The following is a 20,496-nucleotide window of genomic DNA, read 5'->3' on the forward strand; positions in this document are numbered from 1 at the left end:
TGGAAAGCATTTTCTGCATCCTGCTGGTTGTGGAAGCATTTTCCCTGCAAAAAATTTTCTAGATATTTGGAAAAGTGGTAGTCGGTTGGCGAGTGGTCAGTTGAATATGGTGGATGAGGCAAAACTTTGTAGCCCAATTCAACTTTTGAAATGTTGGTTGTGCAACGTGTTGTCGGGTGATTGTGGAGAAGAATTGGACCCTTTCTGTGGACCAGTGCTGGCTGCAGGCATTGCAGTTTTCAGTGCATCTCATCGATTTGCTGAGCATACTTCTCAGATGTATTGGTTTTACTGGGATTCAGAAAGCTGTAGTGGATCAGACCAGGAGCAGACCGCCAAACAGTGACCATGACCACTTCTTGGTGTAAGTTCGGCTTTGGGAAGTGCTTTGGAGTGTCTTCTCGGTCCAGCCACTTAGCTGGTCATCACTGTTGTTGTATAAAATCCACTTTTTGTCGCACATCACAATCCAACCAAGAAATGGTTCGTCGTCGTTACGTAGAATAAGAGAAGACAACATTTCAAAACGACAATTTTTAAAATTTTCGGTCAGCTCATGAGGCACCCACTTATCAAGCTTTTTCACCTTTTGGCTGGGCGTGGTAGCCCACGCCTGTATTCCCAGCACTTTGGGAGGCAGAGGTGGGCAGATCACTTGAGGCCAGGAGTTCAAGACCAGCCTGGCCAACGTGGTGAAACCCCATCTCTACTAAAAATACAAAAATTAGTTGGGCATGGTGGCGGGCATGTGTAATCCCAGCAACTAGGGAGGCTGAGGCACGAGAATCGCTTGAACACAGGAAGTAGAGGTTGCAGTGAGCCCACATCACACCACTGCACTCCAGCCTAGGTGATAGAGTGAGACTCCATCTCAAAAACAAACAAACAAAAAAAACTTTTTCACCTTTCCAGTTGGCTTCAATTGCCTGCCAAACAAGGGTAGAATGGTCAACATTGAGTTCTTCGGCAATTTCTCGTGTAGTTGTAAGAGGATCAGCTTCGATGATTGCTCTCAGTTGGTCATTGCCAACTTCTGGCTGGCCACCACACTCCTCATCTTCAAGACTCTCGTCTCCTTTGCAACACTTCTTGAACCACCACTGCACAGTTTCTGGGCCAGATGTGTAGTTGATGTTGTGAGTTGTCTCCACTGCTTCACGACCCATTTTGAACTCAAGAAAATCACTTGAATTTGCTTTTTGTCTAACATAATTTCCATAGTCTAAAAAAAAAAGCAAAAAATACGTTATTAGCAAGAAAAGGCAAGAAATGTGCATTAAAATGATGTATAACATAACCACATTTATTTAAGAGTGTATTCCAGTATTAAGTGGCAAATTTCAACAGTGCAAAAACTGCAATTACATTTGCACCAAACTAATAATATAATTTTTTTTTTTTAGTTAAAAATTTTATAGTACAGAATAACAGGCTTGTCACACACACACACACACACACACACACACACACAGATCCCCTATAGAATCTACAAAGCCTGTCTCTGAATTCCACAACCTTGGCTTATTTTTTTAAAGTAAAATTTAAATATTTAAAAAATTTAGAAAAATATGGAGAATAATTTAACAAACACCATGTACTAATTCAGTAGATTTTTTTTCTTTTTCTTTTTCTTTTTTTTCTTTTTTTTTTGAGTTGGAGTGTCGCTCTGTCGCCAGGCTGGAGTGCAGTGGTGGAATCGGCTCACTGTAACCTCTGCCTCCTGGGTTCAAGCGATTCTCTACCTCAGCTTCCCGAGTAGCTGGGACTACAGGTGCACGCCACCACGCCCAGCTAATTTTTGTATTTTTAGTAGAGACAGGGTTTCACCATGTTGGCCAGGATGGTCTTGATCTCTTGACCTTGTGATTGGCCTGCCTTGGCCTCCCAAAGTGCTGGGATTACAGGCGTGAGCCACCATGTCCAGCCCATTCAGTAGATTTAATAGATGCTGACATCTTGTCAGATTTGCTTCAAAGGTGTATTTAAGTATGTTTTTATTTATTTATTTATTTATTTTTGAGACGGGCTCTCACTCTGTTGCCCATACTGATGTGCAGTGGCACAATCTCTGCTCACTGCACCCTCCATCTCCCAGGTTCAAGTGATTCTTGTGCCTCGGCCTTTTGAGTAGCTGGGATTACAGGAGCTCATCACCATGCCCGGCTAATTTTCTTATTTTTAGTAGAGACAGGGTTTCACTATGTTGGCCAGGCTGGTTTTGAACTGGCCTCAAGTGATCTGCCCATCTTGGCCCCCTAAAGGGCTGGGATTACAGGGGTGAGCCACTGTGCCTGGCCTGTATTTGCTTTTAAAAATTAAAATATGCATACGGTTGGAGTCCCTTTTGTCATCCTCTTAGATCGTATTTTCGTATGCAGAAGTTATTTATCTTTTTAGCTCATGCACTTATATTCTTCCTACAAATATCTATATATATTTTATGTAGTATTGGGTTTCAAATTTATGTGATATTTTAGTACATACTTTCTATAATTTGAAAAATGACATGTTGATATATGTGTATTATTATTATTATTTTTTGAAACAGAATCTTGCTCTGTCACCCAGGCTGTAGTACAGTGGCACAATCTTGGCTCACTGCAACTTCCGTCTCCCAGGTTCAAGTGATTCTCGAGCCTCAGCCTCTCGAGTAGCTGGGATTACAAGTGTGAGCCACTGCACTTGCCTTACTTCATTAATTTTAATAGCTGTATAGTATTCAGTCATATGAATGAATAGTTCACAATTTTAGTCCTTTATTGATAGTTGTTTTCAACAAATATACAAAGGTAAACTTTTTCCTCAAATTGGGTCAAGCTATATATATTGTTCTAAATTAGCTCTTTTTCTCCCAATAATAATAGTGTGCAGGTTTGTTACGTGGGTATATTGCATGAGGTTTGGGGTACAATTGATCACATCACCCAGGTGGTAAGCATAGCACCCACTAGATAGTTATAAGTTTTTTGAGACAGGGTAGGTCTCTGTCCCTCAGGCTGGAGTGCAATGTTGCGATCACTGGTCACTGCAGTTTTGACCGCTTGGGCTCAGTCCATCCTCCCAGCTCAGCCTTCTGGGTAGCCGAGACTACAGTGTTGGGCCACCATTCCCTGCTAATTTTTGTATTTTTTGTAGAGACTGGGTTTTGCCCTGTTACCCAGGCTGCCTCGAACTCCTGGACTCAAGCAATCCACCCACCTCAGCCTCCCAAAGTGCTGGTATTATAGGCGTGAGCCACCGTACCCAGCTCCTAGTAGGTAGTTTTGAACCTTCACGCCTTCCCATCCTCTCCTCTCTGTTAGTTCCCTGAATCCCATGTTTATGTCCATGTTTACCCAATGTTTAGTTTAGAATGATGATCTCCAGCTGCATCATGTTGCTGCAAAGGACATGATTTTGTTCTTTTTTATGGCTGCAGCGAACCTTTGGGTAAAGAAAATTTACAAAAATTTCTCACATCTTTTTTTTTTTTTTAATGAAAGTAAGTAGTAGTAATCCATAGTTCAGATCTACTTTATAAGTGAGTCACTGATAGAGACAGTAGTTACACATTTTATAACATTACCTTGATGGGACAAATTTTTCTTGTTTTGTTTTTGTTTTACTTGAGTTAATTTGGATGAGACTTTCTTGAATTACTTACATTTATAGCGTTTACCTCCAGTGGGGTTGAGATGAGGAGCCTTCAATCCAACAAAGTTGTATACATGCATTCATGGAGATGACATTTAGGCTATTTAATCAGGAAACACTCATACTTGTCCACATGTAGATAGTCCTATTCTTTGGAAATTTCGCTATGTTGCCCCTGCTGGTCTTGAACTCCTGAGCTCCAGTGATCCTCCCACCTTGGCCTCCCAGAGTGCTGGGATTATAGACGTGAGCCATTGTGCCCAGCCAGAAATATGATTTTAATTCCATAGTATATAGTATATGTTATTGTGAGTAGAATATGTTTATTCTGTAAGTAGCAAATTGACTCCTTCAACAGTTTTAATAGTTTTCTAGTTGTTTTGTCTTTAGTTTCCCAGGCAAATAGTGCTGTTGTCTTCAATCACAGTATTGATTAGTTCATCCCATTCTTCATATTGATCATTGTTTTTGGATATTAAATAATACTACTGTAATAATTAAGAAAGATGGAAAGCCTCACCAATTTGCATGTCATTCTTGTGCAGGGACCACGCTAATCTTCTCTGTATTGTTCCAATTTTAGTATATGTGCTGCTGAAGCGAGCACTCCATTTCTGTAAAGCTTAAAAAAATGGACAAAACTAACAGATGGGAATGGAAATCAGAATAATGGTTATCTTTGGTGGTGAGGACAGGGGAGATTGTAGGTATGCTGCTAATGTTCTGTGTCTTGATCTGGATCTTGATTTCATGGTTGTGTTCAGTTTATGAGAATCATCGAGTAGTAGACTTAGGAAAGGTGCACTTCTTTGTATGTATATTATACCTCAGTTAAAAACTTTTGCCTCGCAAAATTTTAAAGAACGTAATCTGCTGAGTTCGTCGTCTTTTAGCTTTTGATGTAACTTTTCCACTACTTCTCTTCATATGTGAATACACTTAATGATAAGCCATTTAACCTTTTTGTTATGATATAAAACAAACATACAGAAGAGTGCACAAATCAAATGTATAGCTTAATGAAATTTTAAAATTATTAAATTGGAGGTTTTTTGGGGTACGTTATACCTGTGTCTTTGTTAGGAGGGAAGGAGTTGATGGAGGGCTAAAAATTCTGGAGAGGACAAAGTTTTAAGGAATCTCAGAACACCAAAACCTCATCTTGGCTCTGCCTTCACATTATTGTTTCTTTGGGTAAGTCATTTAACTTATTTAGACTTCACTTTTTTTTGTATAAGAGGTATAATACTTAACGTTTCTTTTGCAAACTGAATTAGGTAGGTGAAATTCACGTAAAATAATAGGAATATAGAGTACTGTTACTAAATAGGTCTTTATTTAGGCCATTGAATTTGGGCCACTTACCTTACAGAGCAGAATTGTGGGATACAAAGACTACACAGCTGGTGATTATTGATATCATTCATTTATACTAGGTTAGTATTGAGGCTTAGTTAACTATGCCAGGCACACCCTGTGATTTATTATAATACATGTATTAACTCATTTAATAGTCTAGGATTATTCCCAGAGGTAGGTAAAATTATCCCAATTTTACTGATGAGACAATTGAGGCAAAATTAAGTTAAATAATTTGCCTAGGTGGGTTGAGTTCTTGAGCCTGTGCTTTAAAAAAAATTTTTTTTGAGAAAGGGTCTCACTCTGTCACCCAGGGTGGAGTGAGTGGCGTGATCTTGGCTCACTGCAGCCTCTGCCTTCAAGGCTCAAGTCATACTCCTGCCTCATCCCCCTAAGCAGCTGGGACTACAGGTGTGTGCCACCACACCTGGCTAATTTTTTTGTGTATTTTATAGAGATGGGGTTTTGCCACTGGACTCAAGTGGTTTGCCTTGGCTTCCGAAAATGCTGGGATTACAGGTGTGAGCCACTGCGTCCGGCCTAAGCCTGTGCTCTTTTTTTGCTATACTGCCTAGTTATGTGAAAATACGTAAAGACTTTTAGGCAAATGTTAAGATTTTATAATAATCTGTTGGAGAGTTTTTGAAGTAAAAATTTTGGTATTTTGAACCAAAATTAGGAGAAGAGTCTCATTTGTTTTGACCATGATGATTCTGGAAAAGATTGATGTTAATATTTATTACTTGGGCTTTATTCCCTTAATTTTCTCCTAAAATGACTAGGATGTAAGCACTAGGTAGTTTTCTTTAAGAATATATATATATGTATTTTAATATTAAAGGATTTTGTGACTAATTTACAAATATTGTTTAATTTTTAGGCAAAATGTTAATGGAAGGGAGTTTTCAAACTTGGAGGCAGATCAGACCAAAGTTTAGTGTTCTTGCTTCGGTGGTTTAAGCAGCATCTATTTGGTCTTGGTATTAGAGCAATAATTAAGATTCTTTCATATGTATGGTTGAAAATTATTTTTATTAAGGTATGTTTGAGTATGGTTCTGTGAGGTTGGGAAACACATGTAGTTTTGCAACCACCATGATCAAGATACAAAGTAGTTCCTCAAAAAATTTCCTCATGACCCTTTCTATAGTCAGCCCATTTCCTCACCTCTAGTCTCTGGCAACCACTGATCTGTTTTTTCTCTGTTGTATTGTCTTTTTTTCAGAATTTCCATGTAAACAAAAATCATGCAGTATTTAGCCTTTTTGTTTTAATTTTTGTTTGTTTGATAGAAATGGGAGGTCTTGTTATATTGCCTATGCTGGCCGCAAGCTCCTGGTCTCAAGGGATCCTCCTGCTTGACTCAGTATGTGACTTCTTGAGACTGACATCTTTTATTTAACCTAATGTATTTTGAGATTCATCCATGTTTTTATGTATCAGTAATTACTTTCTGTTGTTTAGGAGCATTCCATTGTATGGATGTACAACAACTTCTGTGTTCATTCCCCAGTTCATTTGGGTTGTTTCCAGTTTTTGGTAATTACAAATAAAAGTGCCATAAAACCATTGATGCATGCATACATACACATGTGCCCATGTATTTTTTTTATGGTTTAAAAAAATATGGTGCCTAGAACTTTTATAACTTTATTAGAGAACCTGAAAAAGCTGGTGATTTTCACAGAACATTATAAATTGCTTGGTAAACTTCATCCCTAAAAAAGCCCACTCTGGAATGAGAATAATCTGTTTGTATAAATAATCTTATAATATAAACTGTAAGTCATTAGAATTTTTTTAAATTAAGTACACACACATACTTGTTAAATGGGTAAATTTATATATAAAACTCGTTAGTGCATAATTTCATATTTTATGTTTTTAGTAGCTTTTAAATTGTCAATCATTGACTTTTTTGTTCCTCTAAGTAGTAGAATGGTTATATAATTGGTTATGAAAGTTTTTTTTTTTTTTTTTTTTTGAGACGGAGTCTCGCTCTGTCGCCCAGGCTGGAGTGCAGTGGCGCGATCTCCTGTCTCAGCCTCCTGAGTACCTGGGACTACAGGCGCCCACCACCACGCCTGGATAATTTTTTTGTATTTTTAGTAGAGATGGGGTTTCACGATATTGGCCAGGCTGGTCTTGAACTCCTGACCTTGTGATCCACCTGTCTTGGCCTCCCAAAGTGCTGGGATTACAGGCGTGAGTCACCGTGCCTGGCTGGTTATGAAAGTTTGTAAGTAAAAAATAACTGGGAAAAATTTTAGCACTACAGAATTCCTTTTTCTTCTCCTCTCCTCCCCTCTCCTCCCCCAAGATGGCTGGAGGTATTAATATTGATAAGCAGAGTTTCATGTGAATAAGACATAAAACTTAGGTTGATTACCTATGTTAATAAATTATCTTCTTTGTTCCTATGTAGTGAGCTTTCTTTTTGCAGCAATCTGAGGCCAAGAGAAATAGATGAGACCTTTTTACCTTAGAAAAGAGATTGCAGGCTGGATGTGGTGGCTCATGCCTGGAATCCTAGCACTTTGGGAGGCCGAGGAGGGCAGATCACTTGAGGTCAGGAGTTCGAGGCCACCGCCTAGGCAACATGGTGAAATCTTGTCTCTACTAAAAACACAAAAATTATCTGGGCGTAATGGCATGTGCCTGTAATCCCAGCTACTTGGAGGCTGAGGCATGAGAATCACTTGAACCCAGGAGGCGGAGGCTGTAGTGAGCCGAGATTGTGCCAGTCCACTCCAGCTTGGGTGACAGAATGAGACTCCATCTCAAAAAAATAAAATAAAAATAAAAAAGAAAAGAGTTTGCAGGCCATTTTTGCAAGTTAATTTTTTGAGGTTCCAGTTCCAACCCTGAGTCAGACTACAGAGGCCATAGGTGGTTTGACGTTTCAGAGAATAGCAGTGTTTTTAATTTTCTTTTTTTCTTTTTCTTTCTTTCTTTCTTTTTTTTTTTTTTGGGACGGGGTCTTACTGTCATCCAGGCTGGAGTGCAGTGGTGCAATCATGGCTCACTGCAGCCTCAACCTCCTGGGCTCAGGTGATCCTCCCAACTTAGCCTCCCGGGTGCTGGGACTGTAGGAACATGCCAACACGCCTGGCTAATTTTTGTGGGTTTTTTTGCATGTACGTAGAGATGGGGTTGTGTCATGTTGCCCATCTTGAACTCCTGGACTCAAGAGATCCGCCTGCCTCAGTCTCCCGATGTGCTGGGATCACAGGTGTGAGCCACCTTGCCCAGCCATTTCTTTTGTGTAGTATGGAATCTTAGTTTAAGCCCTCAGTTTAAATGTATTATATAATTGAGGTGCTAGGTGTACAGAGGTACTAGAACTACAGAGCTTTTCTCATTAATGTACGTTCCTTCTGATGTTGAATATTTAGAAAACTGAATATTGTGTTTGGAGCCAAGGGATATTACACTTGAAATATGGTCATTTGGTGAACAGGTATCTCATTTGTAGGCTATCATTATTTTTGGTGAACAGGTATCGCATATGTAGGCTATCATTAATTTTGGCAGTTTCACATTAAAATACCTGCCTGGAAATACCTGCCCAGTTTTGCCAGTAATGGGAATTGCAGGTTAACCGTTGGTCTTCTATATGTGGCTCTATGATGTGGACAAGACTTATAGCTCTTTACTTTAACTGAGACAACAATGTTGGTGATCCAAGTCTAGAATTCCAGGATAGGGTTGCCAAAATTAACACCATGGGAGTATGGAGGTAGCAACTGTGGGATTAGTAATACAAATAGAATTTTAATTAGCTTTATCAGTTGCACACTTAATCTTCATTGCTACCTTGTGAAGTAGGCACGGCAGGCTATATATTGTTACTTCTACTTTACAAGTAAGTAAATTGTGTTTCATAGCTGTCAGGACTTACCTGAGGTTGCACTGCTAGTGAGTAGCTGAAATAGTACTTGAGTCCAGACATCAGGTTGGATGCTGTTTCCACTTTTGCAGTTTACTGTCGTGAATAAGAGCTCAGGCTTGGGTTTGAATTGTGGTTCTACCACTTACCTGTCTGTGATCTTGGGGAAGTTCTTTAACTTCTCTGAGTCTCAGGTTTAAAATGGGGATAACAATAATACCTCTTAGGGCTCTTGTGAGATTTCAGCAAGTGCTTATAATATTAGATAACCAATAGTAAGCACTCAGTATTTGCTAATTGTGGTTGTTTCTACTGTTATTAAAGTGATAACAACACTACAGTTACACATCCTCTTTCCCCTAAGGATCTGTGTTAAGAGTTGAAAGACAATAAATGTAAGAAGCAAAAATATTCAAAGATGATAGAATAAGTAGCAAGGGGAGTTGATTTTAGCAGGAAGATGGACAATGTTCAGAGGGGTATGTGTGTGTGTTGTGTGTATGTGTGTGTCTTGGTTTTAAACATGGTAGCAGTTAGACAATTAAGTTACAAGTGTGTTAGACAGTTGGAGCTTTAGGACAGGGTTGAGTAGGAGGACCAGTGTTGGAGGAAAACTTTTTAATCACCATCACAGATGGCATATGGAAATTTACATTTCTACCAAGATTTAAACATACCAATTTGCTATCCTCTGTTATGGTTCTTAGAGCTATTGTTACATCAGAATGGAGTAAGAAGCTTATCATACATTTTTCATTTTTAGTGGTTATACAGAGAACAATACAGAAAGTCAGCATATATCCTACTACAGTTTATCCTTGGTATACTTGGGGGATGGGTTCCAGGACCCCCACATACACCAAAATCTGGGCATACTTAAGTCCCCCAGGTGCCCCTGTGGAACCTGCCTATATGAAAAGCTAGCCCTTGGCCTGCTGTATATATAGGTTTCACATCCCGAGAATACTTTTTCCATCCACATTTGGTTAAAAGAAATCCGCACATGAGTGGACCTGTGCAGCTCAAACCCCTGTTGTTCGAAGGACAACTGTGTAAATAAAAGGGTGGTCCCTCTCCTTAAAATTTCATAGTTGATACTTGTATCATAGTTGATATATAGTAGTTGATGCTATGAAAATTTCATAGTTGATAAAGTTTCATAGTTGAGCCCTTTTACCATGTGTGTAAGTCTTAAGGGCTAGGGAATTCAGAAGTATAAGTTACAGGGTTGTATCTTTTGGTGCTTGAGTCCTTTCCTTTGGATAAGGTACTTCCTTGATGTAAGGTAATGTTCTTTCAAGCATTTTAAATTAAATGAAGTTGTTTGAATTTACTTGTTGGGGAATATCTTGCCTTTAATATAATAGCTGCTATGTGGAATTATGTATTTTATGTATTCGGTGTTTTTGAACTTGCATCTTTTATTACTGTATTTTTACAACTTTCCCCATTTTGGATATTAAAACAATTTTATGGGGTTTTGGTGCATATTTTAAATTTGTGCACTAAACACTTGCAAAAGCATATTTTAAATTATGGCAAGTTTCCTAAACCTGTTAACCTTTTATATATTAGCTGTTATATATTAACTTTTTTCAAAGTCATTATATATCCTTTTACTGACAAATGTCAAACAAGTTCTGAGCATCTGAAAGTCTAGATTCATCCAGAGTTTGCTCAGGATGGCATTTTTTCTTTTGAGATGGGGTTCTCACTGTGTTTTCTACGCTGGCCTTTAACTCCTTGGATCAAGCAGTCCTCCTGTCTCAGCCTGCCAGGTAACCGGGACTAGGTGTGTACCACTGTGCCAGGCTTGTTTTCAAAGTTCAGAGGAAAAACTTTGGTGTCTTCTAAAGAGACCAGTACCGTACACGAATATATTTGTCTCACATTTATCCGTCTGTCTGTCTGTCTGTCTGTCTGTCTGTCTGTCTGTCTATCTATCTATCTATCTATCTATCTATCTATCTATCTATCTATCTATCTATCTATCTATGACGGAGTCTTGCTTTGTTGCCCAGGCTGGAGTGCAGTGGTGCAATCTTGGCTCACTGCAATCTCCTCCCGGGTTCAAGCAATTCTCCTGCCTCAGCCTCCCTAGTAGCTGGGATTACAGGCGTGTGCCACCATACCTGGCTAATTTTTTTTTTTGTATTTTTAATAGAGACGGAGTTTCACCATGTTGGCCAGGCTGGTCTCCAACTCCTGACCTCAAGTGTTCCATCTCCCTCGGCCTCCCGAAGTGCTGGGATTATAGGGATGAACCACCATGCCTGGCCTGTCTCACTTTTTATACCCTGAAAGCATTATTACTATCCATTATTTTATTCAGAGCTAGGAGCTTTTTCATTCCTGTACTGTGGAACTACTTGAGTTGCCCTATATCTACTCCCCCTTTCCCCATTCTGAACATTGTTTCACCTTATAAAAATTAAAAATTTGGCTGGTGTGGTGGCTCATGCCTGTATCCCAGCACTTTGGGAGACAGAGGCAGATGGATCACTTGAGGCCAGGAGTTCGAGACCAGCCTGGCCAACATGGTGAAACCCCGTCTCTACTAAAAACACAAAGATTAGCTGGGCATGGTGGCATGCATCTGTAATCCCAGCTACTTGGGAGGCTGAGGCAGGAGAATTGCTTAAACCAGGAGGCGGAGGTTGCAGTGAGCTGAGATTGTGCCACTGCACTCCAGCCCAGGTGACAGAGTGAGACTCGGTCTCAAACAAACAAAATCCAAAAACATCCTAAAAATTACAAAATTTGGCCAGGCGCGATGGGTCACACCTGTAATCCCAGCACTTTGGGAGGCCGAGGCGGGTGGATCACGAGGTCAGGAGATCGAGACCATCCTGGCTAACAGAATGAAACCCCGTCTCTACTAAAAAAATACAAAAAATTAGCCGGGCGTCGTGGTGGGCGCCTGTAGTCCCAGCTACTCGGGAGGCTGAGGCGGGAGAATGGTGTGAACCCGGGAGGCAGAGCTTGCAGTGAGCCGAGATAGCACCACTGCACTCCAGCTGGGCGACAGAGCAAGACTCTGTCTTAAAAAAAAAAAATTACAAACTTTTTTATTGATGGGTTCCTCTAAAACCCATTACTAAAGCTACTTACTAAAGAGTAGATGTTTTCCCCCTTCACCGATAGTTGATGGACCGTCAGAGAATCCTTGAGTATCTCAAGCTTTTACTTAACTTCAGAGTTCTTACCTGAGACAGAAAAGTTGAGTTTTCTTTCCTCAAGGGCATAAAAAATTTTAAATGTACCCATTTGCATAAAATCTACTCAAAGAAAATTATCAAGTGATTTTACAGGATATTTTTGGATGCTTGCACATAAGAGAATCTTTTAACAAAACTGCTTAACCTCCTTTGTATTATTCATTCCCTCTCTTACTAAAACAAGTGAATGGCTTGCTTGGATGTGTATCTGTATCTTTTTTTTTGATACACACTTTGAAGGAGTCTTCTGAAATGCAGTGTTTTGGCCACCATTCCAGCTCTACAGGAATATGGTTTCATGATAAAGCCAACAAAGAGCACACTGGCAGCAGTCCAGCAGCTGACTCACCAAGGAGTAATGATAGACACTTTGAAAGGAGTGACCTGTCTCAGGATCTCACATTTCAAAGCTTCATGCTATGATTACATTGGTAAAAGGCAGCCAAGAAATCTAGATGAGATCTTGCTTGTACCTCCTAAGAGTAATGGTATATAGGTAGGAAGGACTTCCACAGTCGGATGCAAGTAAGATTTTTTTTCCTAACAACCTTGTAAAACCTGGGGGTGGGAAACAAGTTGAGGATTCAGAATGGGAGTAACCGTGGTGGAAACTTTCCTTCTACGGACCTGGATGAGAACAGCCTTATAGTGACTGAGGGTAACTCAGGAAGCTCAATGCCGTATTAGTTTTCTAGAGCTAAGGGAATATACATAGTTTAGTAGTAAGCACAAGTATCATGTTCATGTCAGACACTGTAGCTACTGCTTCCTACTAGAACAGACCAGAAGAAACCAAAGCAAGACCAGAATCATTTCAGTTTTGAGGAACAGACCCTTTCCTTACTAGCATTGCACACTTTAGGAGTAAAAATAGAATGAAAGTGGATTTGCTTCAGTACTCTGAAATAGTTAACTGTTGATTGTTTTGGTGGATTAGAGTGATTGCAGCTCTGTTTCTAAATTGAATTTCATGGCTATACGTTGTTCTAGGTGGCAAATTAATCTTTTATCAGTACCACAAATTGATTGTTGGCCCTTTGCGGAAATAGCAGGAATATGTCTTTTTCATTTTGTTGAAGGGTAGCTCAGAGATAAAACATTTACATAATCTGAAAATATTTTTCAGAGATAAGACTAAGTGACTATGTATACCACAGTGATAGATCCACTTTGATTATTGTAGAACTTTCTGTTTCTCAGTAAAAAGTGCTAAACATGGTAAAATTATGAAGGATTGCTTTTAGCTATTTGCTGTATTCTTTAAAGCATATTTAGGAATAAAAAGTTAATTTCCAAAGTGCTGTCATTTATTTAATACGTTTTCTCCAGAATGTGCTTCCCAAAAGTTAAGAGTGCTTTTATTTATTTAAGAAATATGTTAATTTTTCTTTTCTTTTCTTTTCTTTCTTTCTTTTTTTTTTTTTGAGACAAATTCTCACTCTGTTGCCCAGGCTGGAGTGCAGTGGCACAGTCTACTGCAGCCTCGACCTTCCAGGCTCCCACGACCTTCCCAGGCCCAAGCCATCCTCCCAATTTAGCCTCCACCATGCTCAGCTGAGTTTTTATTTCTTGTAGAGACTGGGTATTGCCGTATTGCCCAGACTGGTCTCAAACTCCTGGGCTTACTGTGCCCGGCCCACAAGAAATATGTTACTTTTTTTGAGATTTTTGTATAATTTGAGAACACAGATTATTTGCCCTACTCCCCCAACCCCCAGTGATACAGACCTGGTTTCATTGCACTGAGAGAAAACAATTAGTTTCTTAATTTATGTTGCTTTTCTGCCTTTTTGAGATTGAGTGCTTTGACTTTTCTCTTGTTTTTGTATTTGCTGTATATGTGTTGTTCCTACTTAATTTCTTATATGGTTTAAACTTGCATCTGTAAATTATTTATTAGCTAGCTTTATGACTTGGGCAAGTTACCTTATCTCTCTGCTCCTTAGTTTCCCTCTTTATAAAATGAGGATAATAATATTACCTACTTTGTAGAGTTGAGTAAGATTAATGACTAATAAATGGTGAAGCACTTAAAAGAGTGCTCTATACATGTTGGCTGTTAAAATTATAAGCAAGGACCTGGACTTCTCCCCTCCATTAATTGTAACTCTTCATTTTTATAATTTTTTCATAAATAGTATGTCTCTCAGCATATAACAGAACTTTGTATTAAGGAATAATAAATATCACCATGTATGTAATTCTTTATTATAAACATAAATTTGCTTCTTGTTAAAAACAGAGTATCATTTTCTTGCCTCAGATCGAGCTTGAAAGAAATTAGTAGAAAGTGGGCCCTTTTGGCCGGGTGCGGTGGCTCACGCCTGTAATCCCAGCACTTTGGGAGGCCGAGGCGGGCGGATCATGAGATGAGGAGACCGAGACCATCCTGGCTAACACGGTGAAACCCCGTCTCTACTAAAAAATACAAAAAAATTAGCCGGGCATGGTGGTGGGTGCCTGTAGTCCCCACTACTCGCTACTCGGGAGGCTGAGGCAGGAGAATGGCGTGAACCCAGGAGGCGGAGCTTGCAGTGAGCCGTGATTGTGCCACTGCACTCCAGCCTGGGTGACAGAACGAGACTCCATCTCAAAAAAAAAAAAGAAAGTGGGCCCTTTTCTGTGTTTTATAGGTACCCACACACCACTGAATGTAGGTCATCGTTTAAATTCTGAGTGTACATCCAAATCCAGTGCAGTTATGTAGAACAAAACAGTTTGTATGGAACTAGAAGTGTTACTGGAAAGGTAAATACTGTAGTTGGTAGTAAACTGATCAGTTAAAGTGATGGATCAGCAAAGATTTGGGGGTTGCTGGTTTTTATTTAACACTCAGTTGTTTCAGAGTTATTACTCCTGAAACAAAGTTATTTCGAACATAGATGTGTTAAGAAATTTCATATTCCTTTCCACTTAAACCTCTTGAGAAAGGAAGCATTTCTTCAGGGAGAGTTAGCTATGTGAGTGCTACATGAATTTTAGTCATTACTGTGGCGACTATATGATAACCAAAAGTAGGAGTCTCACACTTTAGTTTCAAATTTGTGCTGTTATTGAGTAAATTTTTAAAATGAGATTGCCCTCTTTCTTGCTAAACTGTAATATATATAAGCCCATTAAATTGACTTTTATGCCTCTTTTCCTTTTTTTTTTTTTTTAACCTGTTAAGACTTTTTTTTTCTTTCTCATATTTACCCCTGCCTAAGCAAGGCCTCAACTCTCCATGGAAATCTTTAGTAAAAGGCAAAAAGATTTATTCATTATGAAGAGAAACCAGAGCATGTGTGACAGGACTTTCTGTAATTAATTATAAGTTAGTGGTTCAGTGCCAGGGGTTAGATTTTCTTAACTTTTACGTTTAGTAGGATTATTGATAATTCCTAAGTTGTATCCTTAAATCATATTTTTTGAACATTAGGGATCTGCTTCCAACACTTAATTATACTAGTAAAAGGAATAGAACATGCACTGGATTTCTTGTTTTTGAGATTCTTTCATTCCTGCCCTACCCCAGGCAGGAGGTCTGTCTGCAGTGGAAGAGAATGAAACCAGAATGAGGCCAAACAAGTAAAGAGGAGCATGAGATAGAGATGAATCCCATGGCACTGTGCCTTTGAGGCCCTGGTCCTGAAGTTTTTTTCCTTGTTTCTATGCAGCATCTCATTATCCTGTGAGCCATCAAATTCTGATTTTTGGGCTGGGTGCGGTGGCTCGCACCTGTAATCACAGCACTTTGGGAGGCTGAGGCAAGACGATTGCTTGAGCCCAGGAGTTGGAGACCAGCCTGGGCAATGTAGGGAGACTTGTCTCTACAAAAAATAAAAAAATTAGCCAGGTGTGGTAGCACACGCCTGTGGTCCCAGCTACTTGGGATGCTGACATGGGAGGGTCCCTTGAGTCTGGAAGGTCAAGGTTGCAGTGAGCCATGATCACGATACTGCAGTCCAGCCTGGGTGACAGAGTGAGACTGTGTCTCAAAAAAATTTTTTTTAATTTTGTGTAAATTAGCTTGATTTGGGTTTTTTTTTTTTTTTTTTACTTACAACTGAGAATTTTGACCAGTATATTTAATGTTAGTCTGACCATTTCTCCAGTGGGCTTTCTACGTATTTAAAAATAGTTTGGACTTTAATCTCAGGGTAAACATTAATATATATAGGTACACTCAGTTTATATATGAGATAATATTCAGGATCAGTGGAGTGAAAATAGTAAAGTATCTTCCATTTTTCAATGGCTTAGAGGGAAAAGTGTTCATAATGGGTATAGAATTAATCAGTATTCCTTTCCCATTATTTATGCCTATACAGTGTAGAAGTTTCCCTTAAAGAGCTTATCACCATAATAAGTACAATAGCAAAGATATAAAGTCAGTACTTTTCACTGATTAGGCATAAATATCCTCTTTATTGTTTTCTTACAAAGTAGCTATGATAAACATATAAAAGGATCAGAAAGAAAGGGGAGAAAAACTCGGTGAAAAGTCAGACAAGAGGAAATGAAGAGGTGAGGTATGTATAGTAAGCATTAGTGAACTTGTAGTAATTGCTTTAGGTTCCATGGATTGCCCACTTGTGGATTAAATGTTAGACTTCTGCAAAATGAGTTGATGGTAGAGATGAAGAAAAGTCTTAATTTGTTTTCTTTATGCTAAGGTTAAAGTTGATGTGGCTAATTAGGTATTAAGATCAGTTTTCCTGTCTTTTTATTATTTATTTATGTTTACGAATGAATGAATGAAGAAATGAATGACAAAGTCTCGCTTTGTCACCCAGGCTGGAGTGTAGTGGCATGATCATAGCACACTGCTGCCTCAAACTCCTGGGCTCAAAGGATCCTCCTGCCTCCCAAGTAGCTGGGATTACAGGTGTGCACTACCATGCCTGGCTAATTTTAAAATTTTTAGTAGAGATGGGTTCTCGCTATGTTGCCCAGGCTGATCTAGAACTCAAGCGATCCTCCTGTGTCAGCCTCCCAAAGTGCTAGGAGGATTGCAGGCATGGGCCACCAAACCTGGCCTTGTCTTGCTTTTTAATAAGCTGTTGTCATTATGTTGCCTTTCAAAGTCCAGTTCTTCTTTACCACCCCATTTGCCTGGAGGTAATGCATTAGGTGAGAATGAAAGGTGAGTACCTAAAAGATTCAGAATTGGAAGGCCTTAATAGGATCAATGTGTAGGAGCTGCAGAGAATATGAAGGACTTTTAAATATTCCAGTCCCAAAATAAACTTGACCATTGGCCAAGATTGTGGTAAGCTAAGTATTTGAGATGTCTGTGCTACATCATCCAACTCTTGGCCTGAACTGTTTTAGCTGGCTTGCCTATGTAAATTGAAACTTCCTTTAATACTTAACTGTGAGTTAAACATAGTTCTGGAGCTCCATCGAAAGGGTCTTAGTCAGCCAGGCACAGTGGCTTACACCTGTAATCCCAGCATTCTGGGAAGCCGAGGCGAGAGAATCACTTGTGAGGCCTGGAGTTTGAGACCAGCCTGGGCAACATTGCAAGACCTCCTCTACAAAATAATAATAATAATTATCCAGCTGTGGTGGTGCTCACCTGTAGTCCCAGCTACTCAGGAAGCTGAGGTAGGAGAGTTGCTTGAGCCCAGGACATCAAGACAGCAGTGAGCCATGATTGCACCACTGCACTCTAGCCTGGGTAACAGCGAGACTCCCGTCTCAAAACAAAAACAGAAACAAAGGGTCTTAGTTATACAGATCTTCTTAATCATTCCTAAAGCGTACATTCCAAGTTTATATTTACAGTAAAGTGATCTATATCCCAAAACATGTTTCCACTGGCTACTAATTTGGGGCAAGTCATTAACTTCTCAGAGCCCTTCTGTAACTAAGATTTAGGGAAAATACTTGTCTTAACCAGAGCACATATGTATACCTTTGACTTTTTTTGCTGCCACATGGTTAAAAAATCAGCCTTAGAGAGGTATAATTTGCACAAATTTTGCCTTTTTTCTAGGATGTAATATAAATGAAATCATACAGGATATACTATTTTGTGCCTGTCCTCTTTCATTTTAGTATAATGCTTTGAGAATCATTCATATTGTTAAAAGCAGTAGTTGTTCCATTTAATTGCTAAGTAGTAGTCCATTGTATGGATATTCCACAATTCCTTTATTTACTAGTTAATGGATATTGGGTTTTTTTTTTTTCCAGGTTTTGGGTTTATTTATTTATTTATTTGAGACGGAGTCTCGCTCTGTCGCCCAGGGTGGAGTGCGGTGGTGAGATCTCGGCTAACTGCAACCTCCGCCTCCTGGGTTAAAGCTATTCTCCTGCCTCAGCCTGCTGAGGAGCTGGGACTACAGGCGCATGCCACCGCACTCGGCTAATTTTTTGTATTTTTAGTAGAGACGGAGTTTCACCTTGTTAGCCGGGTTGGTCTGATCTCTTGAGCTCGTGATCCGCCCACCTCAACCTCCCAAAGTGCTGGGATTACCGGCGTGAGCCACCACGCCCGGCCCGGTTTTTGGCTATTACGAATAAATCTCCTCTGAATATTTGCAACATAGATCTTTGTGTGGACATATATTTTCATTTCTCTTGGTTAAAAATCCAGGAGTAGAAATTGCAGGATTGTAGGGTAAGTGTGTTTATAGTTTTTAAAGTAACGGCCTATTTTGCATTCCCACTGGCAATGCATGAGAATTCCAGGGCTCCAAATCCTTGTTGATGCTTGGTATTGTCATTCTTACTAACTTAAGTCATTCTAGTGGGTCTGTAGTAATACATCATCATGGTTTTAGTTTGTAATTTCCAGATGACTAATGATGATTATCTTTTCATGTGCTTATTTGCCATTTATATGTCTTTGGTGAAGTGTCTGTTCAAATCTTTTGCTCATTAAAATAGGTTGTTTTTTGTTTATTGTGAGTTCATAATGTATTCTGAATATGAGTCCTTTATAACAGGTTTTGCAAATTACATGTTTTGCAAATATGTTCTTGTAATTTGTGGCTTGCCTTTTCATTCTTAACAGTGTCTTTCAGAGAGCAAAAACTTAATCTTTATGTAGTCAGTTATTTTTTTTTTCTTTTTGAGTTAATGATCTTTTTAGCCTATCTAAGGAATTGTCTCTAAACCTAAGATCACTAATATTTTCTTAAATTTTATTCTGGAAGTTTATAGCTTTGTTTGACATTTGGGTCTGTGAAACACTTCAAATTAATACTGAGAGAAGTAAGTATAGGCTTGCCTTTTTGTATATACTGTGAATATCTGAGTTTTCCTCTGAGCAGTGCTTCAGTTGCAGCTCACAAAATGACATATTGTGTACTACTATTCAGTTTGAATATTTTCTAATTTCTCTTTTAATGTCTTTTTTGGCCTATGAATTATACAAGTTTGATGTTTAACTTCCTGTAGATATTTTACTGTTACTAATTTAATTCCACTGTGGTCAGAGAACATACTCTATAGGATTTCAGTCTTTTTCAGGATTTCAGAATTTGAGATTTGTTTTGTGGTAAGGCATATGGTCTATTGTGGTGAATGTTTTGTGTCTTTGAAAAGACAAATATTTGGTTCTACCAGTTTTGTCTCATATATTTTGAAGTTCTGTTTTTAGGTACATACATATTTAGGATTGTTATGTCTTCTCAGTAAATTCATTCTTTTATAATGACTTGTCCCACTTTATTTTGATAATATTTGCCATCCCCTAGGCTACTTTAACATGAATGTAACTCTTGTAGCTTTATTACCACAGTATTTGCATAATTTTTTCCCGTCCTTTTAGTCTGTGTATATATTTGCAATGCATTTCTTGTAATTAGCACATACTAAGGTCTCGCTTTTTTATTTAGGCTGACAGTCTCCTTCATTCATTCATTTGTTCATTCATTGAGATGGAGTCTCGCTCTGCCACCCAGGCTGGAGTGCAGTGGTGCCATCTTGGCTCACTGCAACCTCAGCCTCCCGGGTTCAAGTGATTCTCCTGCCTCAGCCTCCTGAGGAGCTGGGATTACAGGCGCCTGCCACCATGCCTGGCTAATTTTTGTATATTTTATGTTTTGTATATTTACCCCTGTGTTGGCAAAGCTGGTCTCAAACTCCTGACTTTAGGTGATCCACCCGCCTTGGCCTCCTAAAGTGCTGGGATTACAGGTGTGAGCCACTGCACCCGGCTGACAGTCTCCTTTTAATTGTTGTTATTAAATGATGGGTTTACTCTGAGTTTGAGTATCCATATGGTTAGGTTTCAGTCTACCATTTTGCCATTTGTTTTCTATTCATCCCATCTATTCTTTTCTGTCATTTTTTGAATGAAAGATTTTGTAATATTTCATCTTATCCCCTCTTTTAGTGGAGATATACTTATTTGTTCTGTTTTTTTCTGTGGCTGCTCTATAGTAGAGTAGATACCTTTAACTT

General features: G+C 39.1%; 1 protein-coding gene, 1 non-coding gene and 1 pseudogene across 6 annotated transcripts in view; 1 reads left to right on the forward strand and 2 right to left on the reverse strand.

Annotated features, from left to right (window-relative positions):
- MTMR3 (myotubularin related protein 3) overlaps nt 1-20,496 on the forward strand; it is a 147,015-nt gene that overhangs the window by 12,309 nt on the left and 114,210 nt on the right. The window lies entirely within an intron of this gene.
- Nucleotides 4,134-4,240, reverse strand: LOC112438172 (U6 spliceosomal RNA). The gene has a single exon (XR_003026649.1). It is a non-coding gene; the product is annotated as a U6 spliceosomal RNA (small nuclear RNA).
- Nucleotides 15,316-15,370, reverse strand: LOC112438168 (U5 spliceosomal RNA; annotated as a pseudogene).

This window comes from Pan paniscus, chromosome 23, assembly GCF_029289425.2.
Source record: "Pan paniscus chromosome 23, NHGRI_mPanPan1-v2.0_pri, whole genome shotgun sequence".
NCBI classification, from domain to species: domain Eukaryota; kingdom Metazoa; phylum Chordata; class Mammalia; order Primates; family Hominidae; genus Pan; species Pan paniscus.